This window comes from Cupressus sempervirens, chromosome 5, assembly GCF_028749045.1.
Source record: "Cupressus sempervirens isolate cs-2001-9-10 chromosome 5, ASM2874904v1, whole genome shotgun sequence".
Classification (NCBI taxonomy): domain Eukaryota; kingdom Viridiplantae; phylum Streptophyta; class Pinopsida; order Cupressales; family Cupressaceae; genus Cupressus; species Cupressus sempervirens.
The window spans coordinates 919,538,407-919,549,915 of NC_143122.1; the positions used below are offsets into that span (position 1 = coordinate 919,538,407).

General features: G+C 31.7%; 1 pseudogene; it reads left to right on the forward strand.

Moving 5' to 3' along the window:
• Positions 1-3,847, forward strand: part of LOC149558959 (L-type lectin-domain containing receptor kinase IX.1-like) — a 172,526-nt pseudogene extending 168,679 nt beyond the window's left edge.
• The last annotated feature ends 7,662 nt before the right edge of the window (positions 3,848-11,509 follow it).

The window sequence follows — 11,509 nt, forward strand, 5'->3', positions numbered from 1 at the left end:
ATTATTATTGAATAAAAATTAAATAAAGTAATACAAAATATTTAAAATTGGAAAAAAAAAAATTAAATTTAAAGCTATATCTATAATAATATTTATATTTCTTAATTATTTTTTATTCATAGTTCATCATATAATCATATTATTTGAAATTACAATGTATAGATATCTTTTAGTGAAAATGAAAAATTTAACAAATGATGTTTGTAGGATAGAGTGTCACATAGTGGCTTGTATTTTCCATAATTAAATAGAATATTGTAGATTAAAAAATTAATAATATATATTAAAAATATTAGCATTTTATTTCATATGAATAATTTAAAATAATATATTTTTAATATACAAATGTTTATCATTAAAAATCATTTCAATGTTTTTTTTGTTCAAACTATAAGATTCCAAGAGCCAATAATTGACTTGAATTTAAAATAATTAAATATATTAGTATTTATATAATTTATATAGTAAGCCTAATTTATAAACACTTATTTGATGTAGAACAAATTATCAAAATTATATTTTCTTCACACAAAAAAAATTCGAAGATATGAAAGGAAATTAAAATGGATGATGTAGCTACCAATACCCAAATCACAATAAATAAGTATAGGGCTCATTTGAAGTCTATGGAAAAGGAGAGAAAATTTCATGATATTTACAAGATTTTTTAAGAGTTCCAAGTATGCATTGAGCTATATTTTCAATGTGGGAGAAGCATGGACAATTATGAATGAAAGAAATAAGTTTTGCACCTAATAATACTCTAGGGTTCTAGCTACATGCTCATTTGCAATGAAGTATTGGTGAAAGAAAGGTGGGTACCTAAGAATTGTCTAATCCAAACAATTTTAAAATAAAATATTTCTAATTTTTTTTCTCATAAATATATTTTTTGAAATGAATATTCAAATCTAGATATTCATTTTTTTGTGAATGTATATGTAAAAAAAAAATTACATTTCTACAAGACAACAAATTTGAAAATCCCAAGATTTCAGTTCATAAAAAACTAACTTTAATATGTATATAAGATTAGAATCACGAGTTTAGAATTATTTTTACAATGTCAAACACTTAACCTTTTCTAAATTGAATCTAATAATATTAATAGAATTAATTAAAATCTATAGTTTTAGATAAGTATTTTAAAATATAATCAATATTTTAATATTTTATATATATATATATATATATATAAAGTTTTAAATATTTTTTCCAAATCATTTTGATTGACTTATATAAGACAAGCTAGAAAGACAATTAAAAAATATTCAATGCTTTTGTAGTTTAATATGGATTTATTAAATTATTTATCACAAATAAAAAATATTTATATAAATATCCATCATAATCTTTAATGTTAGACATAATGAATAAAATACACTTTGTAATAAAAAATAATATTAAATGTGTTTTGTGTGTGTCTGAAATGCAACCTTAGAATAAGGTAGTGCTTCTTAATAAGATTTCAAATATATGAGCCAAACAATTAGAAGTAAAATATTTTTATTCATTTTAGAAAATAAAAATCTCGTATATATACCTTATAAAAATAAAAGATCGAAGTGGTTGCAATAATATATTGCCAACAAACACAACAAGTCATAGAATATTTCTCATAGTTTTATAAATATGATAAACAATTATATTTCAAAGTTTTACTCATTGTAAACTTAAACTTCCAAAAAAAAAAGAATTTTATAATATTAATGAATAAAAAATTGAAATAAGATCTAAAAACTTGTTGAATATATTTTTAAAAATTAAATAAAACTTATTTTATCTATAATTTTATATTTATTAAAAATAAATAAAATAGTATTTTTAATTGAAGTATTTAAAAGTGACATAAAAAAAATTAAAATATGTCATTATTCTAAATATTGAAATAAAAAAGATTAGCTTTTAATTTCGGTGAAGAAACTCTAAAATATATAAAAGGAGTTTGATTTAAAATAAAAGTGAAGTGCCCCCACGTATAAGATATGCATTTAATTTGATGTTAAGAAGAATTATTTTAAATTTACAAAATTGATTTAATTTATTGTGTCATGTGAACAAAGGGCTCCTTGTAAAAATGGTGCAAATATGTTGCACCATAGCTAGTATCTAAATTCACGACATTTTAACATTTTATATTTTATAAAATTTATCTAATCGAGTATAAGCTATCAGCATTATGTGCGCATTATCTTAGCCGTGTAACGAAAACTGTTAATTTGCAGCGCGACAGAAAACTCCTCCAAGAAAAAAGTTCGTAGTCCGCGACAGGAAACTCTTCTGAGGAAAAAGAAATTTATAGTCTTCACGTGTTTGTTCGTATGTCCGAAAGGAATCACTGATAATTACAATATTGCAGGATATTGAAAACATTTTCAAGAAGTTTGGGCTATTCCTATGTCCACGAATACCTTGACTAAACCTGCTTGCCTTTGAAGGCCCTGCGAAAGACATTATAACAACGAAGAGTCTGCAAAGTTGATACTGGGATGGCCAAGGTCTGCCAGCCTTTACCCGCTCTCCTCTTTTTATGCTGTGTTGCTTCTTTCACTTTTCTCTCGCGTGCAGGAAGCCCTGGCTTTAAATTTCCTCCTTTCGTAGATTTAAAACTTGAAAATGATGCATTATATGAAACGGCTTCTCACGGATCCATCATATAGCTCACACCGCATGACTCAAACAATAGTTACGGCTGGGTTTCTTATTATAACTCACTTCTGCTATGGGACATCTCCTCTGGCGCCCTCGCAAACTTTTCTACCCATTTCCGATTCTTTATGCGCATGAAGATCGATGCAGATGAACATAGTCCTTCACAAGACCTTGCCTTCTTCTTGTCGCCTTTCGAGATAGATCAACCCGGTAACGCTTATGGTGGATATCTTGGCGTGTTTAACGCAACAACGAATGGGTCACTATTCCATCAAATGGTAGATGTGGAATTTGACGTATTCAAGGATACATGGGATCCTGAGGACAGTCATATGGGGATCGATGTCAATAGCATTGTCTCGAAGGCCACGGCTTCTATTAGAAACTTCACGGTATCGCCTAACTTGAGAAAGATTGTGGATGAACAATAGGATGTCTGCTTTCCACGTATCCAAGTTGAGAGATTTTGATTTGGCAAGACTGATGGAGCGTGACCAGGCTGCTTCTCATGCGACTTGTTGCGGGAATGTGGGAAGAATTAAGTTTGGGAAAAAAAAGTCAACTTTGACTATTTAATACTTTTAATATAGGAATTAAGCTTAATGTGATGTTTAAGCCGTTCCACCAGGGTATGTAGCTCCAGAGTCCTACTTAACGGGGAAGACCAGTCCAGAGGCCGACGTGTACAGCTTCGGTTCAGTTGCCCTCGAAATCGCCTGCGGAAGGCGGCCAGCTGACTACAGCCTTGAAGAATACAATTGCAGACCGGTAGAGTGGGTTTGGTATTTGTATGGAAAGGGAAAGATCCAGAATGCGGCAGATGGGAAACTGGGTGGAAATTTCAATAAGGAGGAGATGGAGTGGCTGATGGTTGTTGGGCTCCTGTGCTCTAATCTCAATCCCACATTAAGACCTAAAATGAGAGAGTTGATAAAGATATTGAAAAAGTCCAGTACCATATGTTAGATTGGATTTGGGGATAACTATGTACAGTCAACAAACTCAGCGTGATATAAGCACAGGCTTGTCGACTACAGTGACCCTTCGTTCCCCTGCGTCGATAAGCTCCCCGGTCGTCAGAGCATCAGATTTGTTGTCTCCTACCACTACAAATAGCTCGTTAAAAATGTCTCGCCCTCTCCTGTTGATGGCTGACCTTGCTAGTTTGGGCCAGCTCATGGAAGCAGGTATTTAGAGTGAAAATATTTTTTATTTGATGAAGGTTAGTTTCATCCATTTTAATGTCAGAGTCCCACACATTTAGCAAGACTTGATTCTTGGTGGGTTCTTTGAGAATCTTCTAACTTTACCAATAGACCAAAAGCCGATTGACTTATTCTTTTATGGAGCACGAACCTTATAGCTAAGAGCCAAGATCCCAACCTCATTTTTTTCAATGTCACATGCACTCAGTCCGTGGTGAGCTCTTTAAGAAACATTCAACATCATTAGTAGACCAAGGGTCTATTGACCAAGTTTAAAATCTTAAATTTGTGTTAAAAAACTTTAATAATGAGGCAACCAATTTGTTTAGAAGAGTCAAAAAATTTAATAATGAGGCAAGCAATTTGTTTAGAAGAGTTGAACACATTTTATTTTTGATTTAGTTAATTCATGTGCAGCCCTAAACTCCAAACTAATATAAGAAGCAATCTCAAACAATTATTAGACATGTATTACATGAGAAATACATGACCAAATAAATATTAAATGTGATTTAATAGATTAAAAATATGTTAAAATAAGGATTTGATAATTTAGATGAGAGACTAGTAATTATTGTTAGAATAACAATTATAACAATTTGAGAAGTTGGTCTTCTATTATTATCCCTTCAAGCTAGGATTGCAAAAATGATATGTTGATAACACTAATGTGGGTTGGCCTTATGAGCTTGAAAAACTTGAAGAGTTGCACAAGCACATCAACAATGTGGTCCCTTTCAGATCCTTCACTGAAGAATCTGAGCCTAATAGCCAATTACCCTTAACTTTATTTTGATATGGAAGCCTCATGGCTCCATTCATCATCATGTTTTTTGTTAGTTACCCATATTGACTTATGCCTTTAGTTGACCTCTCACCATAATCCCAACTAGAAAGTGGGTATCCTTAAGGTTGTAGCCTTCAAAGCTCAATAGAATATAAACCATAAACCAACTCATCTTTTCTATGTCTTGAAACTAAATGCATATTCTCATAAGAAATTTTTAAAATGAAATCAACCAAGCCAAATATTTCCCCCTTATTCAAACTTCATTAACTCTTGGTTCATTCCTAGAGCTAGTTTTTGATTTATCGTTGTTCCAATTTATGATTTATTGGCATTTTGCATATGACTTTAAAGAAATTTCATGTTGGAAAAGATCCTCACTGTAAGCCTTTAAATAACAAAGGACTAGGTAAAAACCATAATATTTTTACCAACCCATGGGCTCTAGACCAAATAATCTTATAAAAAATGTTTTCTATAGACATTACTACTTCTCAAGCTTCCTACTCATGTTTACATTGAGAAAACCAATATTTTTTCCAATTTTAAAATCCTAGACACTCTAATGCATCTATTCTTTCAATTTTGTATTGCTAAAGATGTTATGTATATAGTTGGCATCACACACTAGTCATAATATTAGTCCAAGAGAAACCTTAAAGTGTGATGTCTATCAGCTTAAGAACAATACTAATTCTTTTTTTTTTGTTACAACTTTTGAAATTCTTTAGCTATTAGGAAAACTTAGTAATAATTGAATTTTATAGTGGTAGTAAGAAGTTTCAAGTACCAAGATGTTCAAATGGAAGATAGCCAAATTTAGGAATAATTCAAGTTTTCTACTTAAGAATATTACCATACATTGTTATTTCAAATCAGCATATAATAGATAGTAAGAAGTGGAAGTAGGAGCTGAAATATTCAATATTTTGATTCACACACATAGAAATGACTAGTATAATTTTTGCAAGTTCATATGTTTGGACTAGGATACAAAATAAATTTATGTATAGTTTGATCCAAATATTACAACATAAGTAAAAATGGAAATAGCTAAAAATATTATTATTTTCGAAGATCTAGAAAATATCTATGAATGTAATCCTTGTAAATGTGAAATGTAAAATAAGCATGTAGAACCTAATATATATGTATGTAAAAATGAAAATGTGATAATGTTCTCATATTTGACTCTCATGTGAGAGAACAATGTTAACAAATATTATTCAATAATATAAAGTAATTTTAACTTTTTTATATGAATATTTTTAATAATTCTACATTATGTAAATGGATTGGATGTTCCAAAGAGAAAAAGATGAACTAAAATTCACTATTGAATTTTTAATTCATAATTTAGATTGACATACATAGAAATGACTCCAATAAACTCAACATAATCATTTTTCAACTAAGACAAAAAAATGATTGAATGTATATTTAATTTCAAATCTTCGAGAAATATAATAAAAAAATAAGGTTAAAATAGTCTTATAACTTTTTTAAAATATCATTATGTTGAAAGATATTACAATGGCACTATGGAGGATTCAAATTGTTGGTACATAAAATCCACTTTTATCCAAAGGATAATAAATAAAATGAATTAAAAATAAAATAAAATGATTTGATGATGATAATTATTTACTCTCAATTTTTATTTTTACCTTATAAAGATTTTAATAGAAATAATGGGATTAGTAGAGATTCCTTGAGTCTCTCTGGTAGGAGTCATGAACCTGGGTTGATCTATCCTGGGTGCTTCAATCAACTGCACATCATCATCAGGATCATCTAAGAAACTAAGGACATTGCCTAGATCTTTTCCTTGGGCCATCATCTTCTCCTTCTAAACTTCTTGTTGCCTGATATCCTTGGACTTGGTTTTGGATCTAGTTCAAGGAGTTGCATAATAAACAAAAGAGGAAACTTAAGTTCCTTTTAAAGGAAACAGAGAACATATAAGTGAAAGTATGACCTCATAATGAGGCATTCATGACAAATCAGTTGCAGTCAGGTTCACATGTTTGAAATTTTTTGACAAGACTCTTTATTAAATAACTTCCCTTTGCGACTGTCTTAACAATGATTACTTTCATTTGACAACCAATCTTCTTCTCGGGTGAAAGATTTCCCATTTTAAGTCATGATGATGACTTTACTCATGCTTGAAATTAAGGCACCCCTTCAAATTACTACCTTCTAATGTATCAATTAATGCCTTGGAAACTGGGAACCATGAAAATCATAACCCCTTTCCACTCAAAAACTTTAGTTATAGAATCACTTCAAACTACTTCAAACTGAGATTCAGAGGGGTTTGAAGTAATTCAAAAGAGAACTTTTTAAATTTGTGGCATGTATCACCTACAAGAAAATGGTCAGCATAAATCCCTTTGGTTGAACTTCTTTGAACTACTTTGAACCAAGGTTCAAAAGGGTTCAAAGAAGTTCAGAGTATAAAAGATGCGATGGATAGCATGGGTGACTTAATATAATGTTAGGTAGCAACTGGGAAACATGAAATCAAAGTATGCGATGTAAAAAACTATGTTGATTGTGCTTTGGGGAGGCATAGAAAAATTAAATAATGGTGACTCAAAATGGGGCTCACAAGGGCTCTGACTAGGGACTGGGTACATGGAGTACACAGAGAACTCAAAATACTAGAAACAAAACTAGCACAAGAAAATACCTAAGTAGAAAAGAACAAAAATAGCAAGGGAAAAATAGGGAAAAAGCCAAAAATGGGGTATGTACATGATCAGGACTATCTAAGGAACTACATCTTTATTAATTTTAGGTCCTGGCAATTATAGCTAAAGGGAAAAACCATGTCATCTAGGTAACTTAGGCGGAAAGTATTCAGACCAACAGTCTTTGAAATGAAAAACAATCCTTTCCAAAGAGAATCTAATTTTCCATGCACTCCTTTGTGTTCTCTTCTTTTATCCCATAAAAGAACTTCATCTCCCTTTAGGAAAATATGAGGCCCAACTTTCATATCAAAAATTTGTTTCACCTCCATCTAATGTTTAGTGATACAATCAACAAGTTTATCCCTTTCTTCCTCCAGCTTTTTCAAATGCATTATCGTTTTCTCTAAGGAGTCTTGGAAAAAACTATCTTCGACATATGGATTACAATTTTGTAGTAGACAACTCTAAAAGTAAGGACACTTGGGTGCCTACTCCATACACTAGTTCAAATAGGGCCATGCCAATAGCTTGTTTAGGGGTGATCTGATCAGACCACAATGCTTCATACAACTTTTTGTGCCAATTTTGAGGATTATCAGCTACCAACTTCTTCTTTATAGCAACCAAGATCTTGTTATAGATTCTACTTGCCCATCCCCTTGAGGAAAATAGTCTCAAGAATGAGCTAATAATATGCCATGTTCATAGCAGAAAAGGGAGATCTCTTTAGATGAAAAATAGGTTGTATTATCTGTAACTATCTTTTGAGGAACCCCAAACATAACAAATATATATTCAAATAAGAATTCACACACCACCTAAGAGTTGGCCTTCTTAGTTGGTACAACTTCCACCCACTTGGTGAAATAATCAATTGTTGTTAGTATGTACACATATCTAGCACTAGATGGAGGATTTAATGGCCCAATGAAATCAATACCCCATTGATGAAAAGGTTCATCAATCACTATTGGTCTAAGGGGTAAGATTGCTAATTGAGGACGACTAGTGAAGAGTTGACTTTTTCACAATTTTCAAAAAATAATAAGCATCCTTAAACATTCATTGCCAATAAAAGCAATTCCTAAGTATTTTAAAAGTAGTTACTGTAGATGGAAAATGTCCCCCACATACATCTAAATGATATGATTCCAACAACTTCTTCTATTTCTTGTTATCTATACATCTCAAAAAGGTTCCATCCACCCCTCTTTTATACAATATGCCATTAGAGCTTACATATTTTTTTGCCTTTTGTATGAGATTGCATTTTTCTTTATAGCTCATGTTCGGAGGGCATCCTCCATATGTCAAAAAGTATGCCACATTAGAGAACCATGGATTCATTCAACTTATTAGTAGAACAAAAGGTGTTGCCTCATTATTGTTATGGGATGATTCTTTATTCTCAGCTATCAACTTGCATAAAACTTTTCCCCTTGCTAAAGAGGTAGGTTTAATGGTTATGTCATATTCTTGAACCCTAGCTACCCACACAACTCTTTTATTCACCCCAATTTCTTGTTGTGTCAGTATGCTTATTACTGTTGTCTCTGGTACATAGACAATTGAATGGGAATGCAAAATGTAGTACTTGAATTGCTTTAACACTTATACCATATTGAATGCATGTTTCTCCATTTGGGCATAGTTTAGCTCGTGCTTCTTTAGGGGAATACTCATGAAAGAAATTGGGGCTTCATTGTCTATATCATCCCTTTATGTTAGAATACTAGATCGAGTGTGTTCTAAAGCATAGTAGTAGATAATGAAATTTTTTTCAAAATCTAGACTTCCCAGCATAGGAGCATTTGAAATGGCTATCTTAATCTCCTCAAAAGCTTTCTTTCCTTCCTCCTACCACCTAAAAAGGTGCTTTTCACTTATCATACTTAGTAGATGCCTCACCTTTTCAAAAAGTTTGGGAACAAAGCTTCTCAAAAAATTAATTTCACCAAAGAAGGATTTTAAATCACTCCTATTGGTGGGTAAAGCCAACTTTTTTATCACCTTTACCTTGTCTGGGTCAATTCTAATACCTCTTTTTGAAACAATATGCTTGAGCAATTTTCCTTCTTCAATGAAGAACGCATACTTTTTAGGATTGAGAGATATACCATGTTGTCTGCATCAGCTCAACAGTGCCTCTAAATCTCTCAAATGATGCTTTCTCCTTTTAGAGTATATGGTCAGGTCATCAAGGTATATTACAATTATCCTATCTCTCAAATCCTTAAAGGAAGAATTCATTACTTTCTAGAAAGTTGCTCCTACATTGATCAAGCCGAATGGCATGTGATTGTAAGAAAAAGTGCCCCGGGGAGTAATGCAAGTTGTCTTGTGTTGATCTTCAGGAGCAACATTGATTTGATTGTATGTTGAATATCCATTGAGCATTGACATAACTTCTGATCTAGCAACCATTTGTAGAATATGGTCTATAGTGGGGAGTTCTTAATTGTCCTTGAGATTGGCTTGGTTCAAATTCTTAAAGTCTATAAAAAATTCTTATTTCACCATTTTTCTTTCTTACAGGGACAATATTCGCTGTCCAAGTTGAGTGATGGATTGGATAAATTATGCAATATTTCAAAATCTTCTCTACTTCTTTCAAAATAGCCATAAATACTTTAGGATTATAGTTTCTGAGCTTTAGCCTAAAAGTGGCACCTCCTAATTTTAGAGGTATATGATGTATAAATTCCCCATTCCTGAAGTTCTTTAAGTCTTCATATCCCTAGGCAAAAACATCTTGATATTTGGCAAGAAGTTTCAACAATCTATCTTTTTCTTTTTTGGATAAGTTTGGCCAATAGAAATCCATTTAGGGTTTTCTTTATCCCCAATATTGATTTTTTCATGTTCCACTAGGTCTTTGTTAGGATCATTTCCCTTTTTCATGTTGCTATCATCCTTTCTCTACCAAAGAGATGTTCTAAGGGCACTAACCATTTTGGAATTCTGTTACCTCTTAATTGAACAACTTCTCCTAATTTAGTTAACTCTTCCCCAACTAATTTGCCATCATTGTCTGACCCTTCGACAAAAGTATTAGCAAAATTTCTAGCATATTCAATAAAGTCCTTTAATTGTGCATCATCATCAAAAACCTGCCAATGATTTACGTTATTTAGGACCCTAGGTCTATAAATCATTTCAATTGTATATGTATCACTTTTGAATTCTAGATGTGGTAGCAAAAAAGAGGCCAAGATAGCTAAGGAATCAACTTTAGTATTTTGAGAACGAGGCACAAATTCAATAGAGAAAGCAACAAAAGATTCAATTTCATCCCTAACTAGATTCCAATAATGTCTCAACTTATCATTTTTCACATAAAATTGCTTTCTTACCTATTTTACGATAATTTCAACATCAAGTCTCACCTTCAATTGCTTTATATTCTTTTCTTTGGCTTCCTGTAGGCCTAGGAGCAATGCTTCATACTCTACAATGTTATTTGTGTTATGAAAATCCAATTTAAAATAGAATGGAAACATTTCTCCCAAAGGTGAAATCAGAACAATTCTTATGCCTGAACTTGAATTAGAGTAGCTACCATTGAATTCCAAAATCCATAGGGCATCCTTATATTCTCCCATACTATCCTCCTTGGGTTTATTGTCAGGCAAGATGACATAATTTCCAAATTGGCATTTTTGATACAATATTTCAACTTTTGGATTGTCTGAGTGTACCACTATATATTTATTCTTAGTTTTCAATTCTAGTTTTTTTTTTTTTCTTTCCTATTAAGATGTAAGCTTTGGACCAATCCATCTTGATTTTTCTTCCCATATCTTTATAGAAGGTTATACTGAGCAACATTCCATAACTAGCTAGTATGTCAACTACCAAGATGGTGAGTTTTAACCTTTTATTTGGGCAAGCATAAAGAATAGCTTGTACATATTTTACCTGACCAACTAGGAGTATTTGCTTCCTGTCCATAGAATAACAAAGCCCAAAAGTTTTAGTAAGATCGCGGGCATAATATTATTAGATGCTCAAGAGTCAATGATACAATTACTAAGTTTTTGTCCATTTAACAATAAGGATACATAGAAAGGATTAGGTTTCCTCTCTTCCATTTCCCCTTCTATAGCATTGACCACTGGTTTGGTATGGGGGGCATTTTTTGTGTGTCTTTTGAATAAAAAGACTTT